At 38.4% G+C, this 27925-nt stretch overlaps 1 long non-coding RNA gene across 2 annotated transcripts; it reads left to right on the top strand.

Annotated features, from left to right (window-relative positions):
- Positions 1 to 608: 608 nt before the first annotated feature.
- Positions 609 to 27925, top strand: LOC125264781. 2 transcript variants are annotated; one of them, XR_007184121.1, is made up of 8 exons: positions 609 to 788; positions 2518 to 2633; positions 18831 to 18922; positions 19345 to 19582; positions 26480 to 26588; positions 26726 to 26780; positions 26896 to 27036; positions 27160 to 27925. It is a non-coding gene; the product is annotated as an uncharacterized LOC125264781 (long non-coding RNA). The 2 variants fall into 2 exon arrangements; XR_007184120.1 differs by having other exon boundaries at positions 26480 to 27036.

Raw genomic sequence — 27925 nt, 5'->3', positions numbered from 1 at the left:
ACGATTGTAAGGCCGGTTCTGAATGTAAATTGATACTTATGACTGATAGCACTCAAACGCAGTCCAGTCAGAGCCAGTTGCGTTCAGTCGGCGATTGCAGATGGTGTTCAGATTCCATGTGTAAGTATTTAAATCTGCTTCAGTCGCAGGAAACAATCGCTGTATGTTGAGCAAAGTCTTAGAATGTTATAGCTGGTCGTTTTTACCCAGGAGAGGAACAAGAGAGAGAGATAAACCCCCTCCATATTTTGTGGTATTGATTCTTGCTGTGCTATCTCAGATATGATCATTAGAGAACTTTATCTGAAGCTATAGGATCATGACTGCAGAACATCACAATAAGGATGAAAGAAAAAAATAACTATGTAGTACTATGTACAACAGAGCATGAAACAGGTATAGATTGTGCAGCTGCAATTTTTTTTTTTTTTTTTACAATCGAAAACAACGAGGGCCAAATAATATAAAAAGAACAATTTCAAAATATGATTAGATTTTCTATTAGGGTGACCACCCGTCCCGCTTTGCGTTGTACCGCACAGCATTTTAACTCCTTGTCCCGCATTTTCATCATTCTGTTCCATAGACTGTGGTCTGTTCCGACGAGCATACAGCAGCCTGCTGGACCAATTGTGTAGTGATCATGTTCTCCAACAGAGGGGGCTGTGCAGCTACACTTGGTCGCGCGCGCGCCGCTACTTCATGAGGAACGTCGTAATCTGGATCTGGACCAGAGCAAAGCGCCATTTTCGTCAAATATCACAATAAACATCGTTATCAGTTTCAAGGTTAGTAACATACTAACTATTCAAACTGTTTGTATGTTTTATAACAAGGCCTCAACAGGGTGCGAGATTGTTTTGCACAATTTTAAACGTTCCGCAGTCATAACGCAGCAATTTCCACACACAAGTCTTAACTACGTGGTGAAGGTACACTCAGATATGAATAAATAAAAAATAAAATAAAATAATACACATACTTTTTGCTTAAAATAAGTAATAGTTAAAATTAGTTAAAAGTTAAAACAGTTGTAACCTAATTTCTGTACAGTAGCTAAAAACAGCATTTGAAAATTTAAATATTAAATTCAATAATGTTAAAACATATTTGTTAAATATTTATCTTCTTATAGGCTTATTTATGTTTTATTTTTAAAATGTAATATGTTTTTGTAAAGTCACACGAATGTTAGGCTATAACAGTATTGTTTAGAACTGGTTTTATAGTGGTTACTATTAACGTTAATCGTGTATAAGTTTTTTTGGTTGTATTTAAACCAGAGCAAAAATCTTAATAATGAAACTAAATCATAATTATTCATGTAATAATAGCCTATAAGGAACCCACAACAATTAAAAACAAAAACATTAAAAAATGTATTGTCCCTGTTTTTTAAATAGATAATAACAAATGAGATTTTTGTTCTAAAATAGGAAATGTCCCCAGTTTTCATTTCAGAAATCTGGTCACCTAATTCAAAAATAGTTATCTGCATGATGCCTGCTGCCTTTAGGGTCAGTGATATTTAATTTAAATGACATGTAAAATAAAGACATACATTGTGATGGAATGGTGTTTTCTGGAAGGGACTAAATAACAAAGTATTTTTATCAGCTGAAAGGCAGAATACAAATGTTGTTATTAAGTTAGACATTATATAACAGCTTCAGGTTATGTTTTAGTGTTGGAAACATGTCCCACATTGTCCCACACAAACTTAGTAATCGTCCCACATTTGGTTTGTTTGATGGTGGTCACCCTATTTTCTATACACATTCAAACGTTGTCTTTCCAATATGAACACTGTCCATCGAGAAAGTAGTTTGATAAACTTAGTAGCAGGCTTTCAATTGATAACGGCTCCATTAAAAATGGACCATTAGAGGACACTAACGCCTGTCATCGCTGGTATGAATAAACAGCACATGTCTCATTATGCATCTGCTGTACTCCAGTACACACTGGGTCACTTTAGTAATTAATCACCTAATTACCAAGAGTGGCTTTTCTCATCAACCAAGCTGTTATAATGATAATGACAATAAACAGCAGGGGTACAGAGGATAAAATTTCAATGACAAAACAACAACAACAGCGGACGAAACAAGCTGCTTGCCCTGCAGTAAAATTACACTTAGAGTTATTTTTTTAAGGGTGTAATCAAGCTTTTATCACATTCACAATAGAGCAACCAACTTGGGATTTCCTAAGAAATATCTCATTACATGTGCTATATTTAAATGGTTTTTCTAAGCTAAAGGAAGAAGATAAAGGGTGACAGTGAGGAGAAAAACATTTGATTTCTACTTTTACAGTGAGTTCTGTGCACAAAGTGCAGATTTGTCACACTCCACTCAGCTGATTCAAAAAGTAAAAATGTAATGAACTGTCATTTCAGCAGTGAGAATGAGAAAGATGAAGATCTTCTTGTTCCATCCTGTTAATATATGACACAAATTGGCACTGATCTGTCTCTCACCTTCTCTTTTTTTCCTATCTGCTTGCCTCCTATAGAGAACTCAGACAGTGACAAGAAATAAGAGAAAGGACAAGGCGACGAAAGTGCAGCAGGAAAGAAGTAAAGAGAGAGACAGATCCTGGTATGAGTGAGGGGAAAAAACAGCATCATTGTAAGTGTGATATTGCTGTTATACGAAATGTTTTTGCGCCCATTAAAAAAAATTTCAAAACAAAGGCCAAGCATAATTACTCATTGCGCATCTCCAAGCAATACAGTAGTGTCATTATTGAATGAATCGGTGTGTTTTTGAATGAAACGCTTGACTGAATTATTCAATGACTCGCTCATAATGACAGCCACTTGTTCCCATTCAGTCGGTACACTCTGTACAACACATGACTATAGGATATCGCTGCAATCGCTGAAGACACTTTTATTCATGCCTGAAGGCCAATGATTCATTCCACTTGTACTTCAGCTCTTCACCACGCTGCTAGAACACCATCACTCCACATTCACAAAACCCACGGTGGTGACTCTTGTTGAAACAAAGGCATAAAAAGAGAAAGTTTTTTTTTTTTTAGCTCAAATTGGTCTTAGCTAACAAAGGGCTAATAACATTTTTTAAAGAATGTCTAATCAAAGGTTCTCACCCTGTCCTATGGCATGTAGGTATTTGCTGTCAGAAAAGGATACTCACAAGCACTCTCTGGTGTGTTTGGGTGTTGTCCATGCTGAGGTGTCTCTCTCCAACCCCAGGGCATGTGCGCACTGCCAGCAGCTCCATCGTTCCACACTCGAACGGCATGTAGCATTTATTGAGTGTGTGATCGCTTTTGTCTTCGGGTGTTGATTCAGATGTGCCTCTATCCATTTTTGGGGAGGCCACAGAGAGTTGCGACGATCGTGTGGAAACCGAGGAGAGTCTGATCACGACAGTGTTCCTCTGACTGCCTCCTCAGCTTTGAGTGTCATGAGTGTCTGAAGGAATTCTCTGACGACATTTTTCAAGTGGGGCAAATCACGCCCCCCCCACCCTCCGAGGTGGAGGGTAGAAGTGAAGTAATGGAGGATTCTTTCATTAATGTGTATCGAAGAGTTGCAGGGAAGCTGTCAGTGGAGCTATCAGTACCCCTCTTCCAATAGAGATAAGCTTGCACTTCTGTGGGCTCCGTTTGTCCCCTGTGTAAACCATGGTAAGAACATGCCTGCGCTTTATCTGGATTGCATAGCAGAGCTGACACCTTTGTGGTCGAATCCCATGTCACCCCCCATGGTGCATTGCAGATAACCCCATTCTTCCAATGGGTCTGTGCTGGTTCTTGTACAAAAGGCTTGGCTGGATTTATAGTGATCAGGCCTGCATGGCTAGAGCATTGAGCACTATGTCCTTGCTGCAGACATACCAGGTTATTTAATTGAAGAAACTGAGTGTGGCCATGATGGGGGAGGCCATGCGATGTGCGGGAGAAGTATGGTCCACGGCAGACTACGTAGTACGTACAACACGTTGCGTGTTAGTGTCATTGGATCATGTGATGGCTAGCACTATGGTGGCTTGGCATCATCTTTGATTGACCCTGGCAAACCTACCTGAGTGAGATCAAAATGCTTTACTCCGCCCACCGATCTATCCATCCGGCTTGTTTGGTAAGGTTCTTGACATGTTTCAGGCATGGAATCTCTGAGGTGTTCATTGCCAAGGAGGGGTTCATTGCTCAACATTTACAGTTTAGGCTGTCTTTCCGACTGCCACCAGACAAGAGGCCATTTAGGGGGGGCTTGGGGGGGCTGGGCTGATGCACATGCAGCCTAAACAGCAGGTGGGGTCGGAAATAAATGGTCCGTCTCCGACAAAGGTGAGATCTTTCTCTGCAGGGAAGAAGCAGTCAGATTCCTAGCCCACAGGAGGTTCCGTCAACTTTATACGTTGAAGTGGCACATGTTTGAAGCTTGGTGTGGGCGAAGGTCTTTATCACCATATCAGTGCCCTATTGTGGCAATACTGACTTTTTACAGGAATTGTTGGAGGAAGGTCGCTCCGATTCCATGTTGGAAAAGTTTATTTGGCAGCCATTTCGGCTTGTCATGAGGGCATTAATTGTGCTGTGCCAAGCGTGCACCTGCTTGCCATTCAGTTCTTAAAGTGGCTATACGTCTTAGACCCATTGCAAAATCAATGGTGCCGTCATGGGTAGTTCTGGAGGCTATATGTGAACCTACGTTTGAGCCATTAGAATCCTTGGATATAAGGATGCTGTCTTATAAATTATATTCCATGCGCTCTCGGTGCATCCCTCATGCTTGCAATTTGCGTTGTATGGGTCAAAAGTGGTGTTGCATCCTAATGCGGCGTATACGCCTAAGGTCATATCGGGAGCGAATAGTGCACTCTCGTTCAAACAGCCTCTGTCAAACCTCTCTAATGATTCGGAGGAAAACAGGAGACTTCATTATTTGTGCTCTGTGCAAGTTTTGTGCTGACAAACAGGCTATGCACTCTTCTGATCAGCTTTTTGTATGCTTTGCTAACCCGGTCCATGGGTAGCCGCTATCCAAACAGTGTTTTTTGCATTGATTTGTGAAGACTATTTCAATAGCTTATAAGAGTAAAGAGTTGGCTCTGCCTGCAGGGTGCCTGCGCACTCTACCAGGGGCATGGCAATCTTGGGTGTCTGTGGTGGACATTTGTGCTGCTTGGGCATCACTGCATGTTTGTTTGCTTTTACTGGCTCAGTCTGTGCTTAATGCAGGGGTTTTAAACCAGGGGCCATGCCTCCTTTGATAAAGAAAAAGGTGTATGTGGCGAAGCTGGTCCCTTACATTTAGTTCAGTGCACTTTGCAGGGCGTGAATATATGTCCCATAGTCATATGTTGTACCTAGTGAACTGACTGAATGGGAACATTGAGTTATTCATATAACTACTATTCCCAGAAGGAGGGAAACAAGGTACAACACCTCTGATACCCATTCAGTTGAAGGCTCGGTGAAGAGCTGGACTGAAAGAGGGGAATGACGCATTTGACCACATTTATATGCTGTTGGCAGGTAGGTCCTCCTACATTGGCATGCGTCATTGGCCTTTCTTCAGCGAATGGCGCAAGAGCGTGATATTCTATAGTCATGTGTTGTACCTTGTTTCTCTTCTTCTGTGAACAGTAGTTATATGCATAACCCAACGTTTTGTTCCTGAATTAATCATTTTTTGAACAAATTGATTCAGTGATTCTTCACTCATAAAGACAGTCACTTGTCGCCACCTACTGGCATAGGTACTTATACATATCAGATAATTAGTTAAAAAGGTGCTGAATTTATCTGAAATACCATCACTCCAATCAGATCCATAACTGTATTTTTGAGAAGCATACATGTGCTATTTGATAATACAAGGCATCACAGTTGCTGTTGACACATACACACTCCCTTTTAGTGATAAGGATAGCGGTGTGTCTGCAGCTGGCTGAGTGAGTGTGGAGTTGGTGGGATTAGGGAGGATTAAGTGTGGATGGAGTGAGTGGATGGCTGCTGGGATAATTCTGGATTAAAGAGATTAGGCTACAACAGCAGGATGAAGCTCACAGCTGAGGCCCCTGCAGGTGTGAATGTCAACCCTGGGGAAAGACAACCACTCTGGGCTACACTCCCTGATTCATCCTCCACTCACTCCACAATGGAAACTAGGGCCCCTTGCTGCCAGTATACAACAAATTTCATCATGGAGCAGTTGCAGGCTTCTTTCAATCTTTCTCTCTTACTCTTTCTCTTTTCTTGTCTGTATCGTAACATTGCCTTTCATGCTTTTACATCAGCTCTGCAAGTCAGTGCTCATTTGTAGAACAGAGGCAGACAAGAGCAAACATGAAATGCGCATCTTCGTTGAAGTAAAGAGACATGACATTATATTAAAGTTTCGATTAGGTGATGTAGTTAGTTATATGATTATCATTATGAAACAAATGTGATTTTAGCAGTATTCATTAATGAGGGTAAATGTGCAAGCATGTTTCACCCTTAGCAATCTAAAAGTCAAATGCAAGACATTTTTTGGACAGTTTTTCTTATTTGACAGCAATTTGCGATAAACTGCTCTGCTCATAATACAGTACATTGGAAAAGCAGTACAGTCTAAAGCCCATTCTCAGGAAGATATATTGAGGGTGTTGTCAAATTCATCAGAACTAGATAAGGAAATTGTTAAATTTACAAATGTCTTGATTAGATCTTTTTTACAATCCACTGGTCATTAAGTTACCTCGGCTATCCTTTTAGCTTGATATTATATGTTATTTAAATGTAACAGTTGAGTGCTCTGTGGTTAATCAAGTTTTATGGTTGATGAGGAAAAGTGCGACATATACATATATTTAAGACTGCAACTACCTCAAGTATGTAAGTTTGCATGCTGGACAAACTGTTATATCTTATATAGCAATTTACATAAAAAAAAAAAAAAAAAAAAAACAACACAATGGCTTCATGTTTGAGGTTTTGACTGTGTGTAATTTTATGTTCTGGAACAAAACATGAAAGTCTCATCTAGTAATGTTAACCACAGACCTAATTTTACTCATAAATCCATAGCCGCCTTTCTAAAATCTCATAGGAAATTCCCAAGGGAACCCATGTGAATTAGCCTTCCAGGTTGGCCTACAAATTGACACCCTGACTGAGCAGCTCTATAAAAATGTCCTTGGCTGACAGTATTCAGTTCCTGTCCTATACTTCTGGGGGACCCTAAGCAAAACTTTGTGAAGAGGCCCCTGTCGAAATGAACCCCCCCACCCAACTGCTTTCAAAGCATCTTAACTTAACATATGAAAATACATCAGTAATTCTGATGTTTACTAACTTTAGTTGAGCATTGTTTTTAAAGCGCTTGACAGACTTCTATGACAGCTTGCATAACTGAACAGGAATATGTTTATTTCTTATACATTAAACCATGTACAAATATGTTTTGATTATTGATGTATACTGACACAAACTGAAAATGGCATTTCATCATGGGACATTTCTAATAAAACAGTTCACTAATTGAACCCGGAGAGCAACGTAACTTGCTGCTTAATTACCATAGTATGACGCATGTTTCCCAAAACTATATTGTTGCAAATTTGTCGTTCAATTGCGTTTGTTAATGATATCATGCATGTGGTGGAGTAATAACTTTATTTAATGAGTCCGTTTGAGATCGAATTTTCGATTTTTTTTGCTATACATTACAGACATGGCATTTGTGGACTAATTCTCAGTTTTCCCTCAGTTATTTTGCTTTATTTCCTGATTCAATCATAGGCTCGTTCTATGTATAGAGCGTGTACGCACATGCACACTCTTCAAAAATGTTTCTTTCTTGACAAACTAAAAGACATAAATTACATTCAAGATAAAAGATATAGACTGTACTGAATGTCAGCTTGCTTATTTTGCTCAATATTCAGATTTATTAAGTCCACATGTCATTAAAAAAAAACTATGCTTTTAACCACAGCTCAAGAGCTGTCGTTCCAACCACACAACTTTGAGATGCTCTTTGCGAATGTTCGTTGGAACCATGGCTTTGGGAAACACTGACTCGTTGAACTATGCTGATAATGATGGAACTTGTGACCATAGTTGGCTAACGGTGCTTTCGGCAAATGCACCCCTGGACTGGAGTATAGTTTAAATGATAAGATTTCTAAATAAGAATTTAAATTCTAAATATTCATTTTAAAATGTTACAAAAATATGTACTTCGTTCTTAGTGCATTTTCTTTCTTTTTTTCTGCTCTGGACAGATAGCTTCGTTTGGAAGCCATGTCAAGCCGCACTGCATGATCTTCTTCTTCTATTTTTATTGGCAGGAGGCAATTAACAATTAAGGTGCAAATCCGCCACCTGCTGTACTGGAGTGTGGGCCAGAGATTAGGGCTGCGTCCGAAAACCTAGGTAGCTGTCTTGCTGCCTCGCCGTCTTATAAGAGAATGACTTGTACGGCAGCGTTTGTGCATGAAGGTACCTCACGAAACTGATTTCGGACAGACTTCTGAGGCAGCGTAACAGTTAATGATTTACAGCAATATAGCGTGAGCTTTGGTGAGAACTAAACAAATATTTAATTATTACAGTAGTAATTTCTCAATAGAAATTATATCAAAATTGAAATATGTTGGTCAAAATCGTACATTTATACACAAACTGAGCAGCAAACGCAACTTTCTTTATTTTTCTAGCTCAACTGTGACAGAATGGAAAGCACAGGATTGTGGGATATCAAAGGCAGCTAAGGATACATCTATGCTTCCTTCAAAAATCGATCTGAGCAAGGTATCTCATGAGACAGGAAGTGAAGCTAACATTGGATTGGGACGTACCTTGATGCCTTACTACCTTGAAATGTGTCCTCAGAAGGCAGCATTTTCCAGTTTTCAGACGCAGCCTAGTATTTACTTAATTAATAAAAAAATTAAATTAAACATAAAATAAATTAATCATTTAAATTCTTTCCATTAATCCTTCCAGAAAAATAAATACAGCTTTATTGATCTGCTCTTCATTTAATATATTCTTAAGGTTCAACACACTCACCCCATATTTCTTTAACTAATCTTTTAACCTTGTCTCATATTTAATGCAGTGATAAATCACATGCTCCACTGACTCTTCTTCCATTCCACAATCGCACATACCTGAAGGATGCTTCCTCAATAAATACATTGTTTTATTTAACCCAGTATGTCGCACTGCAGATGTCCAAGGGCAAACAAAAAAAAAAATTCCACATGAATCTGCATTTATATTTGCATTTTATAAAAAAATATGTTTACATTATGTAGTACTATTCTATTTAAATGATCTTTGAGAGCCCCTGGTGTTTCGGCGCCCTACGCACCTTGTGTAGTTTGCGTATAGGGAGGTCCGACACTGACAGTATTAATTGTAGTACACTGTACGTTATTAAAGTCTTTGTGAGTGTGTAATTTGTGAACTGTAGCCTTCAACTTTTGATCTTTTAGCGTCATCTGAATCATTCTGCCAATACAAAATGGCACTGTTCATGTAGACGTGTCCACCGATTCTACTATCTTCAGATAGATTCGCATCTGATATGCTTCTTTCAAAAACTCAAAATAACTACTTCATAGCATCTCTTAAATACTATTCTGCTGTGCTTTTTATTGTCTAAACTTAGTTGTGTCAGTTCCTTTATTGTTCTTAAGGAAAGAAGATGCGGTTGTGAGAATCATCGTGTCGGCAGAAATAATGAGGCTAACAAAACCAATTCCTCTTACGAAAGCATCTTACTTTCACCACAAATGCTCACGCATGCACTCACATCTTGCACACCTATCTTGGTCAAAGTAACAAAAACAAGTTCTCACTTGCTCGTCTCATCTTTCTTTGCTTTCTCACAAATTAGCATGTTGTCATGTGCCATAGTACAGCCACAAGTTTATTTTTAAGGTTGTTTTTCTACTCCAGAGTATGTGCAAATGTGTTTGTGTGAAGGTTATCTCACAGGTTCATCTGCGGTTTAGTGCAATGATCTCTAAGTGCTGAGTGAGCAAGAAAGACGTTTGCTCTTGTGAAACCTCACAGACCAGAAACCACATGCTGTCTCCTCTGTAAGCTTTTTTTCCTCTGTTGTGTGCTTTTGCAACACTCAGACTCACACTTTACCGCACTACTCATAACTCATAACCTAAATCTCCTGTAACTCTCCTCACCCAAAACTCCTTTTATTCTGAACTCAACACACACAGACACGCTCAGTGGCTGATTTTGGGCTGTTAGCAACTTGATGTGTAAACTGTTCCGGTTTGATGAGATTATGCAGTTAGTTTTCTTTTCACTCTATCACACCAACTGCTTGAATTATTGATGTTCTTTCTTGCAAGCTGCTACTGCATGTGTTGTTGAAATTGTTATCAGTTCTCTTTTCCCTTTCATGTCCTTCCTGCTCTCTTTGTTGCCTTTGACTTGTCTGCACAAAATGATCTGCTGCTGTTGTCATGGCAACTGAGGGCATATACACAGTGTATTTTCTGTTATTGTGCATTATCAGTTTAAGATTGTATTTCTGTGTCTTTAATTTTTCTTTGGAATGCTATTAATGTAGTGTGTCTTTCTACTTTTTCTTACTTTTTCTTACTTTCAGTATTACAGTGTGGGTGATAAGCAGAGGTTTACGGTTCCAGGAGCTGTGCTCCTCTCTCTGTGTAGGTGTAGGTGACAAATTAGATTTTGCACATATTGCCACCACTGTCATCGCATTTGATGCGTGTGAATGTATCGAGGGCTGTCAGAAGAGTGTAGAAGCTAAAAAAATACACTGCATCTCTTGCTTTCTCTTTGTTTGCTTGTTACTTCTGTTCTACCCATACTAGTCCATGAGATGTAAGATGCCACACATGCATTCACCACACATAAACACAGTCTCACGCTTTTATGCACCTTATCATCGTCTGAGGTTTGGAGAACACGCTCTCTCACACATTTCATCTTGGGGGCAGTTAAACCCACAACAGCACAAGTAAAGTTCACACGCGATGAACTGAGCGAAAAACAAAAGACAGAATACAGCAAAGAGAAAGAAAAAAGGAAAAGGGAGGAAGATGGGTCATAACCACACATTAGCTGGCACGGCACTTGTCTTGTGAGAAAGAGAAGTGGATTGGTGTGTATGTGGAGTGTTAGTATTTAGGTAGGTGAAGGCAGTGCTGTGGTGCGAGAATGACGTGTATGTGTACGAAATCAGCCCACAATAGTGATTTTGACTGTTACAGCCTTTCCTCCGTCTGTAGTCTGATAACTACTGATATACCTCATCCTCCCTCAAAGGAAAAACACTGATTAAAAAAAAAGGTCTCTTGGAACTGCAGAATGAGGAGATATTGAACATAAAAGTGTTTTTTCTGTGTATGACATTATGTGGGAGTGCCCTATTTTTAGCTTTTTTTTTTTTTGTGTGTGTGGTGGAAAATAGTTCAGATTTATATTGCGATATGCAGCATAAGAAATACAGAGACACATAATCTTACATGCAAAGCTGAATACTGATTGCTGCTGTGTTAGAATAATGATGTGTATATTTTGTGCTGCTATATCCACTTTAAAAAAAAAGTATTTTTCAGGTACGAGTGAGTACAGCCATTTGTAAATTGAATGCACTTTCAGTGTCATCCACTTCCAGTTATTATTAGCTATACAAAATGTCTCTTTATGCTGCTTGATATTGCAAACTGGTACTTCTTCTTACCATATTATTTTAACGTATAGTCCTAATTGTAAACACACTGGTTTGTAGTGCAAATAGTTTTACCGTTTACTGCACTTTATTCTTCTAGTTTTTTAATATATTTATCTGTTTGTGTGTGTGTGTGTGTGTGTGTGTGTGTGTGTGTGTGTGTGTGTGTGTGTGATCACACTTCCCTTTCTCTGTTTCTTTCTCTCTCACCGTCTCACACACACAAACACGTCCTCCACATCACCCTGACACTATTGTGCTTCTCTTTTTAAACCACAGATGATTTAAATACTGAAGAGGTGTTTTCACCTCAGAGTAAAAAGCAGCGAGTTATCTGTGTGGGCTATGACACTCTTTGAGACTTAGAAAAGCTTATTATGAACACCATGATCTCTGAGATGAGTGTGATAAATTGTGCATACACTTCTGAGTAGGACCAACACACTCCAACTAGGCCAGTAGGAATACTGTGTTCTTTTGAAAACAACTATTTTGTGGTATTTGGGTGTTTGTGCATATATTCATATTCAACGTCCATAGACATAATGATTTCTAAACTGTGCAAACTGCACATTCTATCCCCTATCCCTAAACCTACCCAGCACAGAAAACCTTCTGCATTTTTACATTTTAAAAAAAAATATTTTGTATATGATTTATAAGCTATTTGATTTTCAGCTATTAATATTTCAGATATTGCTGTCTTTATGGGGTTTGTCCCCGTAATGTAGGGTTTACCAGTAACACACACACACACACACACACACACACACACACACACACACACACACACACACACAGACACAGACACACAGTCACTCATGCATCCTGCAGGGAATTATTAGTTTAACCCATGTTCAGCCTTCCTTTTAAATGATTTCCTAATTACAGTGATGTAAAAACATCCCCCCCCCCCTCATGTTACTTATTCTTACTAAAATAAAGTGTTCAGTCACACTGACCTTTAATTTAGGACTTGGCAGCAGATTCTCCTGCAGCCTTGCTAAAAATAACAGAACGTAAACTAAGCTTCTGCAAAAAAATAAATAAATATTATTATTGATTATAACAGCCGCGCACTCATTGTGCAGTTCCAAGTATTTTTTATTATAGGCTGTAAATAACAAAGTAGATGGGCTGGAAGTCTTCCATGTATAGCAATCAGAATTTATAAACTGCTCCATTACCTCGATTTCCATTGGTTACTCTTCGAACATTAGCAATTATTTTCACACGAGCAGTGCTCATAAAAGCTATAATCTGGTGATTTACAGGCTTGCGGCGCAACGCACTTGGCCTCAGTAGCAATTTCCCACTCTCTCTCTCTCTCTGGTCTGTTTATCTCTCTTTGTATTCACTTATGTTGACAAAGTCGGTAGCCGTTCTGGCTTCAGCTGATTCAGTGAGAAATGGGTTTAAGAGTGAACACATGTTTTGTGTGTGTGGATTTGGAATATGTTTGGATGGAAAAGAAATTGTACAGTGCTGCTCATGTAGTTAATTGTCACTGTGGGATGAACAATGGACAATAAATTGGACAATAATTGTGTTTTATGCATGAATCCAGTTTTAGTAATTCTTTATTTATTAAATGTGTCTCTGTTTTGCACAATGTAGAGGACATAGAAAACATGTATTTGGTCTTAGCCTGCTCTTAGTAATAAGCTGTTGAGAAGTGCTATCAGTGTCTGGTCAATCCCTGCTCATAGAGATGGACAGATAAGGCTGCTAGAAGCAGTGTGTGACTGAGTGTTTGTGTATGTATTTGTTTGTTAGCAGGTCACAAAGCTCTATCGTATTGCTGCCCACTCAGCCTATGCTCATCAGGCCATTAAAGCGTCTGGGGAGAATAAGATCGAGAGAGATGGATGAAAGATGAGTGTGTAATACAAGAAAAGAAACCAATGTAGAGGGAGATGGAATAAAATAAACTCATAATCAGCACTTATGATGGATACAGAGCATCTTTTGACGACATATTTTTGCAAAGCCCACACAGTTTGAGCTACGGGCAAAAATATTCAGGGTTAAGCCCTGAGTATACTTTGTTTTTTTGTTTTTACAGTCAAACGCACAGCCTTGCAAAGTATACTTTAGTTGACTCGTACACGTACACAGACATTCGACGTATGCACAGTTTTGAGCAATTACAACCCAAGTTAATATCTTTGCATTCTTTCATGCTAGAGTTGTACAAATTAAGGGTACTTTCTAACCTCTTCACACAATCTGTCGCCTATGTAGGCCTCCATTGTTGCTGTAGCTTGCATGCGTTCTGGTCTGTTCTGTTTATGCAGGTTTTCTTTGACTACCTTGTGAACTGATGGCCCCAGGGCATGATTGCCACCTTGTGGATAAACTAATTACTGCAAAAAAAATGTAAATGCACATGTGCGACCTATGCGTACAAAGTACGTGCAGTTACAAAGATCCGACGGTGCACTTACAGTACGCACGTACTCTTCTGATGACGAAATTGGCGTCATGCGCGCTGTACGCTGACCCTCGCGTACGAGTAAAAAGTGAAGTATACTTTGGGCTTTAGAGGTTTGTTAAAATCCCTAACATTAATTATTAACAATAATAATATTGATGTTAGCCTTAGCAACTCTTGGCTCACTTCCAGTCTGTGAGACAGACAGGTCAGTGCAAGACTAGAGTCGTAGTTCACAGATCTAATGTACGTTGAGTTCACAAGGTAGATGTGGTGCTCAATATGGATTCAAAATGTGTTTGAGGATTTCAGTCGATGTGCTTAGACAGTCTCTTTCTCCAACTCACTGTGAGCTGCTTTGTGACTGCTCTTAACACAGCTGTAATGAGACCATCCAGATGTTTGCTCTTTTGCTCACAAATTGCTACAGATTGGTAAAGAGGAAGCAAAGCCATGGAGGTACTCCAAAATGTCACCAAGGGTTATTCATTTTCTTTCCTCTTGATAAATACACACATACAAACATGTGGCAAAAATTTGTAGGGACTCATAGTCTAGTGTACACAGGTCTAAATTCTGTCAGCCAGCTAGCTGTAAGCTAGCTCAGCTTTCTGTGAAAATTCGACGAGGTAAAAGACTGATATAGGGCGTGACATGCTGACAGATATTTGTGTGAGTGGAACATGTGGCTACTGAAACATCCTCATAAGAGAAAAACAAAACCAAGAAGAATAGCAGATAGAACTACATTAAATATTAGAGCCTGTTTAGTTATTGGTTTACTTTGACAGGATTTAAAAAAATCCTGTGTGTGTGTTTTTGTTTTTTTGTAATTGCGACTTAACAGTATATGTCGCAATGTGACTTTAAATTGTGCAATTTTAACTTTATATCTCACACTGTTACTATATCTAACAATATTTAAAGGTGCCCTAGAATTAAAAATTGAATTTATCTTGGCATAGTTAAATAACAAGAGTTCAGTACATGGAAATTACATACAGCGAGTCTCAAACACCATTGTTTCCTCCTTCTTATATAAATCTCATTTGTTTAAAAGACCTCCGAAGAACAGGCGAGTCTCAACATAACACCGACTGTTACGTAACAGTCGGGGTGTACGCCCCCAATATTTGCATATGCCAGTCCATGTTCCCAACATTATGAAAGGCATTACACAAGGGCAGCCAGTAACGTCTGGATGTGCACAATCATCAGACTAGGTAAGCAAGCAAGGAAAACATTAGCAGTACATTAGCATGTTGCTAATGTACTGTTAAATGTGGTTAAAGTTACCATCGTTTCTTACGGTATTCACGGAGACAAGAGAGCCGTCGTTATTTTCATTATTAAACACTTGCAGTCTGTATAATTCATAAACACAACTTCATTCTTTATAAATCTCTCCAACAGTGTAGCATTAGCCGTTAGCCACGGAGCATAGCCTCAAATTCACTCAGAATCAAATGTAAACATCCAAATAAATACAATACTCACATAATCCGACGCATGCATGCAGTATGCATGATGAACACTTTGTAAAGATCCATTTTGAGGGTTATATTAGCTGTGTGAACTTTATGCACTGTTTAAGGCAAGCGCGAGCTCCGGTGGCAGAGAGCGCGCGATTTAAAGGGGTCGCAACCTGAATCGGCGCATTTCTAATTATGCCCCAAAATAGGCAGTTAAAAAAATTAATTAAAAAAAATCTATGGGGTATTTTGAGCTGAAACTTCAGACACATTCAGGGGACACCTTAGACTTATATTACATCTTGTAAAAAAACATTCGATGGCACCTTTAAAATATCTTTAAAGGCCCATTAAATCACATGACAAGTGTCATTTGCTTTCCTGTATTCCCCATGAAAACATGTTCCACCCAAACTCCAGGTTGAGTGGTTCACCCCTTTTTTAGGTTACACTTTACTAATATCAATTTGTTTACCAATACTTTACCATTAGTTAATGCAGTAGCTAACATGAAATAATAATGACCAACATGCTACAGCATTTATTTATCTTGGTTAATTTCTAGTACATTTTTAAGTACAAGTAGTATAAATAAACATTAATTTTATTTATTATGAACAAACATGAATTAACAAATTAGCATTAACATGAAAATGTTAATTTTAGTTCATGACATCTGAAGTCACATTTATTATTGTTCTGCAAATTTTCAAGGGAAAAATCCAGTAATTTCAATAGGAATCCTCACAATTAGGAATTTCATGTGAGAACTAAAGTTTCACAACGGGTTCAAGTTGGTCAAATAAATTTTTCATGTCGACCAACAGAAAGATTCTTGGTTTGAAAGTCACTTAAATGTGAGCAGTGCTTCATACATCGCTACACTATTGACAATAGACAATGTACTATTTGTCTACAAAATTTCACTAGTATGACCAAACCTTAATGCATGAATTAATGTTACAAACTGAACCATATTGTGAAGTGCTGACCTATAAAAAAATAGTATCTTTAGGTATAAAATCCTGAATCCACTAGCTAATCAGTTGCAGGTGGTATCAGGAGGATAGCCATTCCCATTCTAGAGAGAATTTGATTGGACAAAATTCCTAGAAAAAGTATCTTTGTTCATTTTCTGAGAGTAACAGCCTACCTTTCCTTTGTCCATGAAAAATGCCATTTTTCTCTGCTCGCTTCTGGATTACTCGTGCTTATTCTCGGCACAGGTTTGGTATTGTTTTAAAGTGCAGCATTCCAACTCTGTGAATATTCATAGCAAATTCTCTATGGCATGAATCTGCACCAATGAAATATGATTTTCAAACTCATGCTGTTAAAAAAAAAAAGAAAAAGATCTTTCTCACGCTGACTGTCATGTGAGTCATTTTTTGTCAGATTACAACAAATAAAAAAACATTTTGAAGTTTGTTTGTTTTTTTAATAGAGAATGTGAAAATAACATTAACTCATTTTTGACAATTTTCTCATTCCGACTTCTTTTGCCAGCACGGGTCTAATTATTAAATAAGCATATCTACTAAAAGTGATTTTTTTTTTTTTTTTTTTTTTCCCCCACTTTCAGGAGTATACCACACACAGTAGATGCTTCTATCAAACATACAACTCAAATGTTGACTTAATAGTGTTTTTAAATCCAAGTTAGAAACTCTGAACCCTATAATTATAAGATCCTGCATTCAAAAAGTTTGATATGTCTAATTAAATGTGACAACTGTGTAGCAACACACACAACCACACTGCTTGTACTGTAGTCAAGTAACCACTTCCTCTTTCTTTTTTTTTTTTTCTTTTTTGTGTGTGTGTCAGTTTTTTTGTCACTCCCTGTCTGTCTCTCTCTCTTTCCCTCTCTGACTAACTCTCTTGAGGTTTGGCAGCTGAGCCCCAGAGTTAAGTGGCTTTTCTAGTTTATCCTGAGAGGTCAGTGGGAGAAATGAAACCTCATCTCTGAGCCATGATCGCAGCCCTCGAACATGACAACTGCGTTGGAGTAGGATCACAATTTTGCTTTCTGTCAAAAGCTACATTTTTGTATGCAATAAAACAAACAAGGAAATCCTGTGTGTGTGTGTGTGTGTGTGTGTGTGTGTGTGCACGTACATGTGTATGAAAGCAGGCGCAGCTTAGACGGTGGTAGCAGCATTGTCGGCGGTTTCAGTGGCGGGTGAATTACAGCCTGCTGTAGAGCTGTGGTTTAGTCTGCTCTCTCTCACACACAGTAAAGCGCTCCACTCGTCTCTCATCAAGGGCTCTCGCTTCATAGGCCCCGATGCGCAACAGTGCTGTAGGCCTTGAACCCGCACACAAATGCACACACACATGCACTTGGGTGGGCCGCGAGTGCCTGGCTTGGGAGCTCAGGCTTGCCACAGGTGCTCCTCTGTTCTGTGTGTGTGGCTAATGAAGCTCATAAAGATGGTGGATCATTACTGAAGTGTCTTCATTGTAGCCCTGCAGATTTGCAGGTTCCTGCCAGGTCCTCTGACACACGTTTCTGTGGTAGCAGGTATAAAATTAGCACTACAAAGATGGAGATTGTAATCCGTAGGCACACTTGCAGACATTAAGTGTGTTTACATGCATTTTAAAAGTTCAGTTATAGACTAAAACAGTAATTCATCTTTTTGAAATGTCATGTAAAATCATACCAGTCCATTTTTTATGAAATGTGATTGATAATGTGATTGTAGGTGGGCTTTGTCCTGTATGCTAATCAAACTACAAATGGCCTCGCTGTTGGGTGCTTGCGCCGAAAGACTTGATAATGTTTATTTAATCCTTCATAGATTGCATTATGCATCATGTCATGTACTTGAACCAGACAGATGAAGACTGTAGAAGCATGAATCCTGTAGATTTCAGCTCTGTTGATCTGACTTTTGCAGTACACACACAAAGGAATTGTGATGTGATTACACTAAGCTTGGTAAAGCCTGTAAAACATGGACTATTAAAAATAACAATACATTAAATACAGTAGTATAGATAAATGTAACTTTGAAAGTAAGTCTGCACTAATGCTTGTAAACAGATTGTGTGGGATGTGTGTGTGTGGGTGTGTAAAAATGTGTTACCAAGAGTCAACATTCTAACTTATGTCTGGTTCTCAGCTTGCTTAGCATGCTAAGTAGTGTTACATAAATTACAGCTTACACTGCTTTTCTACGTGTTTATGTTTCTCTCTTTCTCTTCCTCTTTCCTTATCCAGAATAAGTGCGAGTGTCCATCTGCTGTCATCACTACTCACAGACACTTGTTAATGAGGCTTCAGATTCGACCCTCACTGGTGGATTTGATCAGGTACTGCTCCCAAACACCCAAATTATGTCAAAAAGACTGAAAGCATTTTGAATTATCCCTCAATGTCTTTTAAATTTGGTAACCTCTAATGTGATATGTCAGTGTAACAATGTATTTATATACACTACTGTTCAAAAGTTTGGGGTCAGTAATATTTCGTTAATGTCTTTTATGCTCACCAAGGCTGCATTTAATTGAACAAAAATACAGTATATTTTAAAATGAAATTTATTCCTGTGATGGCAAAGCTTTTTTTGGGGGGGCCATTACTCAGTGTCACATGATGCTTCAGAAATCATTCTTATATGTTGGTTTGGTGCTCAAGAAACAGCTCTGCTGCTTAATATTTCTCTGGAAACACTCTGACACTCTGATGTTGATTCTCTTTCTTAACAGCATTTTTTATCATGTGATAATTGCAGGGTTTCTGAGCACTGGGTGCAAGGATGTGTGACCTGTTTACATTCCTGTGTGAAATACAGATGTGCTCCTACAGATAGGCGCTCTAGATTGTGGTCAGTCTGCGGTGTTCCAAGACACAGTTCGAACTGTCTGATCTGTGACGCACTTCCTTTGCTCTGCCATCTACTGCTACCGAAAAGACTTGGCCTCAGCAGCCACTTCCTGCCTGAGATGAGCGTCTTCTCTGTGGTTTTGATGGTGAGTGGAACATGTGGCTACTGAAACATCCTCATAAGAGAAAAACAAAACCAAGAAGAATAGCAGATAGAACTACATTAAATATTAGAGCCTGTTTAGTTATTGGTTTACTTTGACAGGATTTTAAAAAATCCTGTGTGTGTGTTTTTGTTTTTTTGTAATTGCGACTTAACAGTATATGTCGCAATGTGACTTTAAATTGTGCAATTTTAACTTTATATCTCACACTGTTACTATATCTAACAATATTTAAAGGTGCCCTAGAATTAAAAATTGAATTTATCTTGGCATAGTTAAATAACAAGAGTTCAGTACATGGAAATGACATACAGTGAGTTTCAAACACCATTGTTTCCTCCTTATATAAATCTCATTTGTTTAAAAGACCTCCGACGAACAGGCGAATCTCAACATAACACCGACTGTTACGTAACAGTCGGGATCATTAATATGTACGCCCCCAATATTTGCATATGCCAGCTCATGTTCAAGCATTAGACAAGGGCAGCCAGTATTAACGTCTGGATCTGTGCACAGCTGACTCATCAGACTAGGTAAGCAAGCAAGGACAACAGCGAAAAATGGCAGATGGAGCAATAATAACTGACATGATCCATGATTACATGATATTTTTAGTGATATTTGTAAATTGTCTTTATAAATGTTTCGTTAGCATGTTGCTAATGTACTGTTAAATGTGGTTAAAGTTACCATCGTTTCCTACTGTATTCGCGGAGACAAGACAGTCGTTATTTTCATTTTTTAAACACTTGCAGTCTGTATAATGCACAAACACAACTTCATTCTTTATAAATCTCTCCAACAGTGTGTAATGTTAGCTTTAGCCACGGAGCACCATCAAACTCATTCAGAATCAAATGTAAACATCCAAATAAATACCATATTTATGCGATTAGACATGTTGCATGACGGACACTTTGTAAAGATCCATTTTGAGGGTTATATTAGCTGTGTAAACTTTGTTTATGTACTGTTTAAGGCAGTCGCGAGCTCCGTGGGCGGGGAGCGTGAGCATTTAAAGGGGCCGCAGCCTAAATCGGCTCATAGTTAATGATGCCCCAAAATAGGCAGTTAAAAAAATTAATAAAAAAAAAATCTATGGGCTATTTTGAGCTGAAACTTCAGACACATTCAAGGGACACCTTAGACTTATATTACATCTTTTAAAAAGACGTTCTACGGCACCTTTAACATTCATTTTTATTTTAAACGTAATCTCACAATTTCTTTTTTTTTTTTTTACTCTGATGTGTAAATAATTGTCATAATTCCTGATGTGCAATATGAATAAAAAGAAAAAAGAAATCTCACAGCATGTTGCAGGAAGCATCTTATTGTAGTTATTATGTGACAGTTATGTGATAATGCTGTGCATACTTATTCTGTTCATTGCGCGTTCAGGTAGCCTGCTTCTCTACACGCCTCATGGGCAAATGGAGCTGTTCTCTGCCAGAGCCCAATTAGTGAGGGTCACTGAACAACTTTGACGTGGGTATGTGCGGTTACCCCATCAGTGGGCCAGATAGCTCATTAGTGCTAGCGCGCTGTGGACTCAGTGTCCTTTGCTGAGCATGCAATCTGTCTGTAGTAATCCACAGGAAGCTGGCATGGGAAGGGGGGAAAAGGCTGTACTAAAAAAGGTTGTCTAAAAAGCAGGCTTGAGGTGTAAGCGGCATGTTGCCAGAGCAGTATAGATTTATTGGACTGTCCTAACACAAGGTGGAGAGGCGGCGAGAGAGAGCAGCAAGGACAAGCATCTCTGCACCCTCACAGTCAATTGTTCAGTAGAGCCGAAAATGTGTTTTCAGATCTTGGCTGGACTTGCTGTCCTGGGGGAGACAGAATAAGTGAGGGAAGCACAAGAAAGAGATTCTGTGTGTCTGGATGATGGTCGATGTTAGTGTACTGGATATGTATGTGTGTGTGTGTTTTCATTTATATGTCAAAAACCATGTTCTCAGGACTTGACCTGAAGACTGAAGTGTGTAGTGCTTGTCAGGTTGAGCCCTCAGACTGGATACATTTTGGCCTGAATTATTTCATCATATGACTTCATAGTTGTCAAAATCATAGTCATGTTTATTGTGTCTGTAGTATTCTATATGTGCTTTCAAGTCATGTTAGAAAGGTTATGTTTACAAGCTGAATGCACATGAATGTCACCACAAAGTCGTAATTACGAGTGGGAAACTTTTCTCACTTTTCTCACTTTTCTTTAAGCTTCAAGTTTCCCAGATGGGAGCATGTCAGCAGTGTTTGGGGGTAAGGCATTACAAGTGACTTTGGTTATGTAATCAGATTACTTTAAGTAACTAGTAAAGTAGCGCATTACTTTTTCAATTTACAACAAAATGTTACTTTTTCAAATAATTAACGTATGTTACTTTTTCACATTTATTGACTGACAGCTCTCCTGTCCCCATGTTCAGAGAAATAAAGTGCAAAGGTGTTGTGTGTGTTATGTAGAAATGATGGTTATTGTAGTTCTAGACTAAATGTATTTAGACTAAATACATTTATTCCTTTTACTTGCACGAAAACATTCAGTATTCCTCAAAATGAATAAAAACAGTGAAATGCAATCTCAGAATTTTACGCAAACCTGTAATAATTAACTATATTAAATTATACATATATTCTTTATGTATTTAATCTCACTTTATTAACAAATGTCTTCTCTACTGACCTTCAATGATCTAATTCAACCATACTAATAAGCAAAAACTACTTTAGATTAGATTTAGAAATAAGAGTGTTGAACTTCCTTCTCTTGTATCCTATTCTTGTTTAATCCAGAATGACAGAAAGGTTTGTTTGAGCTGGACCCTCTACTGTATAGACATAAATGTGCATTTCCTTCAGCCTGAGGCTTATTCATTTCACTTTTGGTGTGAAAGGGCCTTAACATGCCAAAAATAGAACTGTTTTTGTTTTTATTAAAAAACAAACAAGCAAGCCCAGGCCAGGCCAGGCGAGAAAAGGTAACTCGAAATTAATGTAACACATTACTTTTCATAAAAAGTAACTAAGTAACACAAATAGTTTCTTTTTTAGGGAGTAACACAATATTGTAATGCATTACTTTTAAAAGTAACTTTCCCCAACACTGTATGTCAGTGAGGAAAAACATGTTGGACACAATGGATGCAGTCTATATTAATGGTGAATTTGTTCAAATTAATTAAATTATTCTTTTTTCATTTACAATATAAAACTAAGTTGCATGTCCAAAATACCATAATATTGTACAATTGCGATAAAATGTATAACAATAATACAACAAACTAGCAAATGATAACAAATCATATAAAAAAAAAAAAAAAATAATACAACAAACAGAAGCCTTCATTTTGCATCATCCTTTCGACTTATTTTGAAGGATGCGTCAAGTCTATCCTTTGCATCTTCCAGTCACCCACAATCCTTTGCACACATTCCAATTCACAAAAAATAATTGGTGGAAAGACAAAAAATATTTTCGGAAATGATACTTTGTTTTCTTTTATTGTGTTGGAAATGATTGACGGTTGTCATTCACTGTACTGAATTAATTGAAGGTCAGAAAATACAAAGAATTTTTAATATAAGGTATTTTCCAAAAAATGTTTTAATTAGTATCTTCACACCATGACCATGGGTGTCAGAATCCTTTATGGTGTAGCCAGTGGATCATCTCATTCTAGCATTCTGTGTTGTGAAGGAGTTTAGCCCAGAAGCCTCAGAAGGACTGGACTAGGAAGGACAGAGCCTCACTACAATGCAGCCTTCTGATTGAGAAGCACCCTGTTTTTTATAGTGTGTATGTGGGGTCAAGTTTTGACTGGTTAGCATGGGCCAGTTAGCCCCTGTTGGTGGGTGTTGTAACTACACCATCAGGGGAGGCAAACAGCATATTTTTCCCATAGTAAATGCTCATATTATATAAAATATGTTTACATTGGTCTTTACCCTGTCCTTTTATATCTTTACAGTTTACAGTAAGCAGATGGTGTCTCAACGGTCTAGTCATTTGTTCAGACTGCCAGTCATCATGTGAGCGCAGCACTCTGTCTCTCTGTCTCATGTGGCACAGCCGTCAGGGCTCTAGACACCTACCTGTATGTTACCAGGGCAACACCTGCTCTGAGACTATTAGGACTGCAGTCTTGGCAACGGTGTGAGTAGCTCTTTGAGGAAAGATTTCTATCATGTACAACAGAAGATCTAATGATTATTTCCCCCCACTCTTTCCAGAGCCTATCAGTCAACTTTAAACTGCACAATATAATAACATGACTCTGACATTCTAATATGAATTCCTGGGATGCAGCTTTTTTTATTTGTTTCCCAAATAAGTTATTGGATTGCTTAGTTGTGTTCCAGTATTAAGATAAATAAATTTCTCTGTTGATATGAATGATCTTACTAGCTGTATGTCATAGATAAATATTGGTGATAGATTAATATTGATTTTTATAGATGTTTTGTATTTTTATTGATATATTATATTCAATATTTTAGTAGGTAAATGACAGGGGAACAAAACAAAAAACATTTAAATGACCATCTGACGAACAGCTCTGCAAAGAGTTTTTGCTGAGGTGTCACTCTCTGCATACAGGTATGACGAAACAGAAAGCAATAATACATTTTTAATGTGCGGGCTCAAAATGCTGACAAAGATACGAGACTCCCTCTGCTGAAAATCTATGTCTTTTGAATAAATAATCATCGTAGACAGCTGTATTTTTTGTCCATTTCCAAAATTCTTCCCCTGTAAAGTGTTCTATTAATTTGGAGTTTATTGGAGTTAATTTGGTGTTTATTGCATCAGAGATTTGTCGCTTTGCACACAACTGTTTGGTTCGATGTCTGTTTGCAATCTGTTCCTAAGGTGTCACGATTTAGCTGGTTAGCATAGCCCCATTAACCCTTTCATATGGTAGTTGACCACACCAGCTGGTTGATATACATCACTAATATTTCATCAAAGCATAGTTTTACCAGTGACATTCTACTGTGTTCAAATTTTTTCATGCCACAGGTCATGTGAACAAACTGTGCCATCCCATCAACCAGCAGGCCTAAGTTTGTCATGGTCACGTACACACTGTAAAATTTAGGAGTGACAACCACATTTAAATGTGGGAGTGAATCCCCTAAATTATCATTACATGTGTGCACGGAACACGCCTCAGCCTTGAAACCCTTGAAACTCCCATGATTAACAGCTTGGAAACCATAGTGACGTTCTGGCGTCTCTCATGTTTGGTAGCCATTATTGTGACCAAATTAGCCTAATATTACAGTGACAAAACACTCGTTATTTTCAGAAACTTATCTAACTAAACACAGTCGACGGAGGCATCGTATTTTGTTGATGCTTGTACAGCCTGTTTCACATTCTTTCTGTTGCCATGATCACTTATAAGCGCTTTGGGCTTGTTGTTTAAAGGAACACTCCACTTTTTTTGAAAATAGGCTCATTTTCCAACTCCCCTAGAGTTAAACAGTTGAGTTTTACCGTTTTCGAATCCATTCAGCCGATCTCCGGGTCTGGCGGTACCACTTTTAGCATAGATCATTGAATCTGATGAGACCAATAGCATCTCGCTCAAAAATGACCAAAGAGTTTCAATATTTTTCCTATTTAAAACTTGACTCTTCTGTAGTTACATCATGTACTAAGACCGACGGAAAATGAAAAGTTGCGATTTTCTAGGCCGATATGGCTAGGAACTATACTCTCATTCCAGTGTAATAATCAAGGAACTTTACTGCCGTACCATGGGTGCAGCAGGCACAATGATATTACGTAGTATTTTGAGCTGAAACTTCACAGACACATTCAGGGGACACCTTAGACTTATATTGCATCTTGTAAAAACTGGTTCTAGGGCACCTTTAAGTTTTCTCAACTTTTGATTTTTTTTTTTTTTTTTTTACAGTGTACCTGTATTTTTCGGGAGTTAATTTGGCTGCAGAATGCAGTTGTCACTCCCGTATTTTACTGATCTGTGTGTGTACAGAACGGGATTAAGCACTAAAAGGTGAACTGACAACCGAATTTAGCTGCAGTGTGTACGTGGTGTCATGTTCTCATGATCACTATGGCATTCTGTGTTACTATGGCAATGAACACCAGTAAAACCGTATTCACCACCATGGTACCAAAAATCCTTGCTGCAAATAAAGGACCATCCATTAGACAGCAAGAACAGATGGTTCAAGACAGGAGTGAAAAAGGGTAGAGTAACACCACATCCATTCCTGGTGAGTTTTGCCCTTAATTCACATTTCACACAGAGGTCCGGATTCACACCATCAGGAAAGAAACTCACACGGCCATGTGCAAGCCTCATGACATTATGGTGTGTGACTCACAGAGTCACTTGGCAAAAATATCTTAAATCAAAAAACACATCCAACTGTTTTCTGACTCACCACATGAGAGATATGTGAAGTGGACACACAGGTGTAATAGATACAATCTTTTTAATGCTTAGCAGTTTAACAAGACTGACCTTGAAGACGGCTGTGAAATACGTTCTCTGTGATTGTTTTAGTTTGAAGTGAATAAATACAAAATAAGTTCACTGGCACCGAATTGCACAGTAATTAAGTCATTAGCACCAGTTAAATATGCTATTTGTTTTTAGCTTGCCATCAGCCATATTCATAATAATTGCTTGAGAGCTGCAGCCTTGTTGGAGATACATTAACATGGAGCAGTCTGATAATTAGAGAATTAAAAGAAAGTCCATTTTTAATCTTCTTTGGAAAAGAAGACTAATGGATTTCACACACAGACACACACACACACACACACACACACACATGGTTAGCGCATTAATCTCTGTTGATTTGGCTAATCGTTTTCTCTCTCTTGTGTGTAAGATCATAGAAAGATGATTCGGGAGACGTTTTCAGTCCGGAAGAAACAGCTGAGTGTTACGATCGATGAATCCTGTATCGGGCCCCGGCAGACTTCATGATCCGTGAGGAGGTTAATCAGAGTTAATCAGAGTAACTGACTGCTCTGAGCTAGCGCACACATCTTGTGTGTATGTGTTTGTGTGTTGAGCATTTATGATTGTTAAATCAACATAACACATTTGTGAGGTGTGTGTTTCTGTTTATTAGGGTGTGTAAGAAAGATTGTGGGTGTTAATGTATGCATGATAACAGGGAGCCTGAGGTACGTTTGATGTGTATCGCAACTCCTGCTCTATGCTTTTTGATAACCCCACGTTTGAAGCATTTTTGTGCCTTCACTCTCACTCTTTCCCTTCATCTCCCATCTCACCATCTAGTCCTAGTGTGTGCTGACAGGAAATAGAGCTCAACAGCAATCCGTTGCCGGTGAAGAGGATATTTTTAGAGAGTGTGTCATTCAGAGAGCATGGCAGTACTTGTGTGAAGTCAATTTTGCCTGGAGGGGGATTTAAGTTGCAGTGAGTACCAAAGGGAAAGTTTTTTTTTTTTTTTTTTTTTTGCTGGGAAGGTCATGAAATTAACATCTAGGAGGAGTGAGTCAGAAGGGGCCTGCAGTGACAGATAGCCTTTGTGTTCAACAGGAAAACACTGGTGTGTATTGTCAAGACAAGCCCGCCTGCTCCCATCTCCTCTCTGCTCCTTCCAGAAGTGTGTAACCAGAACATTGAGACTGTGTGTGTTTGTTTCAAAGGAAACAGGCAGGATTAAAAAGGTTAAAACCTAGAATCTATCATACTGTTGCACTGAAGATTTCACTTTATTTCGACAAAGAGATTTTTCTCTTATTGCAGTGTTCAGCTTTTCTAGCCTCAAGCATTTGGTCCAAGGTCTTGAGAGGTGATAGTGGACACTGAACCCATTTAGCACTGAACTGATATATCATATCCCCACTGCTGACACTCTTAGCCTCTTAACAAGTGCTCTTAACTTCCTTTCTCACCCTCTGCTCTGCTCTGCTCATTGTCCATAGCAAAGTTACAAAGAAACTCAAGTGTTTGTTTTGCTTTTGCCACATGAATGGGCAATTCACATTTTGCATATGAAATACCAGACATTCAAAGTTTCTGCTTAGTGACATGCATACGGTAGAATAATAAAGGAAGGAAGAAAATAAAACACATTCCAATCATTTTTGTTTTATTTACAACTTTGAAAGATTAAAAAGAAAGCACATCCATCCATCCATCCATCCTAGATAAAATGATTCTCATATGAAAAGGCTGAACCTTTAAAGAGCAATCTGAGCAATATTTTTTTCCTTTGGGAAATTCTATTATCAAAACTATATTACATTCTCATCACTCCACAAATGATCACTGATGGCAAACTGCTGTAACTGTGAGTGAG

Source organism: Megalobrama amblycephala, linkage group LG3 (assembly GCF_018812025.1).
Source record: "Megalobrama amblycephala isolate DHTTF-2021 linkage group LG3, ASM1881202v1, whole genome shotgun sequence".
Classification (NCBI taxonomy): domain Eukaryota; kingdom Metazoa; phylum Chordata; class Actinopteri; order Cypriniformes; family Xenocyprididae; genus Megalobrama; species Megalobrama amblycephala.
Note: the sequence above shows the minus strand (reverse complement) of the source record. Positions and strands in the feature narration are given on the sequence as shown.